Source organism: Pinus tabuliformis, chromosome X (assembly GCF_031772625.1).
Source record: "Pinus tabuliformis cultivar Carrire ecotype Pingquan chromosome X, CPIR1, whole genome shotgun sequence".
Taxonomy (NCBI): domain Eukaryota; kingdom Viridiplantae; phylum Streptophyta; class Pinopsida; order Pinales; family Pinaceae; genus Pinus; species Pinus tabuliformis.
Genome location: NC_142308.1, coordinates 556,482,033 through 556,487,606, shown reverse-complemented (window position 1 = coordinate 556,487,606; position 5,574 = coordinate 556,482,033).

The following is a 5,574-nucleotide window of genomic DNA, read 5'->3' as shown; positions in this document are numbered from 1 at the left end:
CCTTTAATTATAGTAATGTGAACATTTTATGTTATATTGAATCTGATCCAGGGAAAGATCATTTATGTTATAATCGTTATGTAAGTTATTGGAGAAAGAGCATGAATTTGATCTCGAAGTTAAATGTCTGGGATGTTGTTCAGTATTCTGCCTAAAAACAATTATAGATTTAGTCTTCCATAAAAATCATAATCCAACCATACGAGAAGCTCCACCAACCACTATTGCTAATTCATGGCCAAATCTCAAATGTTCCGACATTATTTTTCCTCATGACACCATCATGATGATCCATGAACCTCCATCTTTGGAAAACAAAGACCCAAGGCTCACTGAAATGTTGAGTAAAATGCATCCTCCTAGAATGCCTAGATATGGATTGGGATATATTGAATGACTTGACAATCTAATTCTGCAATCCAGATTTGAAAACCATATCCCCAAAGACTGTAAAAAACCTTCTATTCCAGAAATGTATAAGTTCTTCTCATTAATGGTTGGATGTCAAAAATATAAAATTAACCCTGAATGGGTGAACAGAATGTTAAATATGGATTTATACACTCATCCTCAATCAAACGCATTTGATATGTGCACACCAGGTGCTGAGAAAAGAAATATACCCTTACATTGGAAGCAGTATATGGAAGATACATATTCCTGGATTTCTTTCTACAATTGGAAAGAAATGGAAGAAGGGCAAGATGTTCACATGGCAAACACAGAGGTATCTTCTGCACAAAACCATTCATGGACCAGCCATGATGACACCAAGATAGACACTACCACCACTTTTCCACCTTTCAAAGGAATATTCTTAGGTGATTCTAGTAATGCATTCTAGTAATGCAGCAAAAGCTATTCCTTCGTTCCCCACAAATGAAACCGCACTGGGCATTGATGAAAGAATACAGAAAGCAAGCAAGCAGATAAATTGGATAAATACTGCTCTTAAAAGGTTAGAAATGAATATGATCAAATCTCAAGACCATAAGGACTCTTTTTATTCCTTACATGGTGTTGTAAAGGATGTAAATAATAATATGAACAATGTAAATTATTATGTTTCTACTTTCAGAGGATTCGTTAGAGAATATTCTGTTCGAAGAGAAAGCATAGAAAAGAAAGTAGATTTTGAATTCAAAAGTACTAACAATGTTATGGGAGAATTGGCTGAGAAATTTGAAAACCTTTCCATATCACCCAAAGATAAGCTCATTCCTTCTTCTATGCTTTTTAGCCACCTTGTAAATATCCAACATGTTGTCAAGCAAGTAGAAAAATTTCCCTATTTATCCCCAAAGGATTTTGAGAAATGAAAGTAATGGTGATCCAATATTAGCAGCATCATGTGTTGTTGACCATTGATATCCAAGGAGAAAAGTTCACTTTGAGAATGTTGATTGGTTCAGACGTGGATATCAATGTTATTAACAAAAAGATTGTCCCAACTAAATACTGAAAGGGGGCTCCTCGACAGGTAACTGGAATTGGAACTCATAATTTCAGGTATGAAATTCTTATTTCCACCATCTATTTCAAAAAATAATGTATGAAGTTAAAATTTATAGTAGAAGAAATTCCCATAGACTACATGTTGGAAAATGTGTTTCCAGCAGCAATTGAACCCCATGGGTTAGACAGATTTCCTGATGGCAAAGAAAGATTTTTCATTTCACTACCAAATCATAAAGGATTTCTAGAAACACTGACCCTACCATATATTTCTACTCCCAGAATTTCCACAATGGTACAAACAATGTGGGAATTAGAACTATCAGAGAAAAAGATTGAAGAATTGAAAAACTTTAAATCTTCAATCAGAATCAAACAACTCCAACTTCCCAGAATCATAAAAAATATTGTAGAATTAAGAAAGCACCTGGAAACTAAGTGTTGTATAGAAAACCCAAAGGCTTTTTGCCACAGAAAGAAACACACAGTAGAATTGCCTTCCAAAGATAAATATGAAGGAAAAACTTATCAGAGTAGGGAAATTCCCATGAACAGAGACTATAGGAATGTCTGCAAAAAAAAAACTCTAGTCTTCTGCAAAAAGGACTCATCAAAGAATCCAACAGTCCGTGGAACTGTTATGGATTTTATGAAAATAAGCATTCAAAATAGATCAAGGGAGCGCTCAGACTTGTTATAATTATAAACTTCTAAACTTTGTTTTAGCGGATGATGCCTCTCCTATTACACATAAAGGAAGCTTAATTGTGAAAATTGCAGGAGCCAAAATATTCTAAAAATTCAATATGAAGTCTAGTTTTTGGAAAGTTTCTATAAAAGAAGAAGACAGATCCAAAACTTCTTTCAGCATTCCGGTAAGTGACTATGAATGGAATGTAATTACTTTTGGACTAAAGCATGCTCCATCTAAGTTCCATAAGGTAATGGATCAAATTTTTAAGCCCTACTTTGAATGGCTAATTGTGTATATAGATGACACGTTAATTTTCTCAACCATATATTGTAGAAGCATGCTCTAGAATTTGCTAATAAGTTTCCAGATATAATCAAAGACAAAACACAACTAAAGAGGTTCCTCGGTTGTTTGTATTATTTTAGTAATTTTTATAAAGGGTGTGCAACGGTCCTCAAGATTCTTAACCAAAGATTGAAAAAAGAGCCTTCACCATTGATAGATGATCACACTAAAGCTATCTAGAAAATCAAAAGCAAAGTCCATACATTGCCAATCCTCTATCTAGCAAATGAAGATCTCCCCAAAATTGTTGAGATTGATGCTAGCAACCTTGGATTGGGAGGAATACTCAATCAAGTCAAAGAAGGGACCAAGCAAATTGTATAATTTGGCTTAGGTACATGGAACCTAGTAGAGTAAAACTACTCCACTATTGAAAAAAGGTAAACGCTGCGTAGAACTATATAGACAAGTTTGATACACACCTTGTACATAATTAATTTTTTCTTAGAACTGATGCTTCAGAAAAAGGTTCTAACTAAAGAAATAAAAAACCTCGGAGAAGCCAAGTTTGCCAGATGGCAAGCACTATTTGATAACTTTGATTTTGAAGTTAAGCATATAAAAGGAGAACAAAATTGCTTGCATGACTTCCTAAGAAGATAATATCTGGAACATAATGATCGTTTGATGGTTATAGTAACCAAATGGAATCCAAACACTCAACAAGAAGAAATCTGAAATATTTTAGATGACACTCCTTGGCCAATATACACAGAACAATGGAAACCAACATGGCAACTAAGAAACACCAAGGTCATGGATGCCAACTTGCAGCCCCACACAGACTTACAACATCTAGTGCCCGAAAGATCTAAAATCCAACAAGTGGATTCACGACATGATCTGCAAAAGATCAATATTAGCAACTAATCTTGTAGAAGAAGCTTCATATGAAATCTTCAAAGATATAACTGTAATTTGGATTGAAGGAAGTGATAGGACAAAGCTCTATCATAAAAATTACACTATAAATATGACATGGGACCCAAACCATTTCTCAAAATACATGTGGCCACAGAAAGATAGAGAAATATTCTTTCCAGACCCCATCTACAATATCAAAGGCTAAATTAATGTATGGTGGGAGCTTTTATGCTAATATGAGAAAACAAAAATCCACTACAACATTTTAAAATTTGGGCCAAAATTTGTAAATCAACTTTTATGGCGACCAGAATGGTTGAAAACTTGTGGATGTGGTTCGGAGTCAACAAGACTGTTATGGACTGCAGATATTTTGAAAATTATACTCAAAGAGATTTCTTGACATGTGCTCAAAATTCTCATGATTGTTTCCATTATCCTTGTAAAACCATAACAGGCCTAAATTCATTAAAATTATACTTAGAGATTGCATGACATGTGCTCAGAATTCTCATGATTGTTTCCATTATCCTTGTCAGACCATAGCATGCCTAAATTCATACTCAAATGACTCGATATTGTAGACCTTTATGAGTGGACACTTCCAGTGGATTTTCTTAACAAAGATCAAGCATCAAATTGCGGCAAACTAATAATTGTTAGAAGAATCTACTCAAAGGCTTGGGACACCTATGGAGCATATGATCACCTAGCAATTGGAAGATTCCCTGGTACAAATGCAAATATTCACGGGTTCACATGGGCTCCCGATATAAAGCATCCAAAGTGTACAATAAAGTCATGTCTCTCGACACATCCACAATGTACAATAAAGTCTTGTATCTTGACTATGACAGAGACTGGGTTTTTTCTTGATATTCCTGACAAAAATCCTCCATATTTGTATAAATAATATAGTTTTGTGGGATTCCCTTATATCTGCACTTTGTATAGTTTTCCTGTACTATTTCGAGACTCGGAGCACTTCTCTGACTTTCGGTGTGATTTGATCCACATCTCCGAATCATTGTACAAAATGTGAGTTGTCGAAAAGTTGTCCCCTTCTCATCCTATATAAGGAGAGGAGTAAGGCTCGTTTGGGCATCCGAGTTCAGAGAGAGTTGCATTCGAGTTCGGAGAGAGTTGAGAGTATTTGAGAAATTTCTAGCTTTGTGTGTTTTGTGTCTGAGAACTATCTCCCTGCTTTGCATCGGCAAACACTTTGTTCGATCTGCTTGCATCACAGAGGAAGATCTCTTTAGAGTCAAGTTTGGAAGCCTACACATCAAGGCCTAAAATCCTTGGTGAGAACCTAAAGTGATTGAAATCTATAGGTAGGGTCTTCAAATTTTTATATCTTCTTCAAAGACAGTGTCCATGTCCTACATCTGTGAACACTATGTTCGATCTTCTTGCATCACGGAGCAAGATCTCTTTAGAGACAAGTTTGGAAGCCTACGCATCAAGGCCTAAAATCCTTGGTGAGAACCTAAAGTGGCTGAAATCTATAGGTAGAGTGTTTAAATTTTTATATCTTCTTCAAAGACAGTGTTTGTGTCGGGTCAAGAAGTCTCCAAATCTCATATGCAGAAATTTCTTCTTAACAAATGATATAATTGGTAAATGCCCTTATAGTCAATCTTTGGATTGAAAATATTTAAGATCTTCAAAATTGTAACGATCTTCTAAAATCAATAGAAAGAAATATTTTTGCATTTGATATACCCATCCATGTCATAACTCAAGTAATATTTTTTCTTTATGAGTATTGAGTTGTTTTTGAATAAAAATCTTCATATTCTGTGAGAGGAGAGGCTCGTCGACTGTCTAGGGACATCTCCTCACTGAGGCAAGGAGGCCATTGAAGAGTATTAATACGTGATGACATATAGGTTCGTGTACGAGTTCGTGTATCACGACAGAAGAAAGGAGTCTTCATATTCTATGAGAGGAGAGGTTTGCCAACTATCTAGGGACATTCTCTTGCTGAGGCAAGGAGGCCGTTGAAGAGTATAAATATGTGGCGACACATTCGTGTACGAGTTCGTGTATCACAACAGAAGAAAGGAAATTTGAATCAGCAAGCTTCAAGAACTTTTAGGAGGAAGCCCCCCACTCTTAGCGAACATATGTTTAATGGCTTAGAGGTGTAACAATAGTGAAAAAAAAAAAATTACAAGTGTAATCATACATGTTACAATTTCTTAATAAAATAA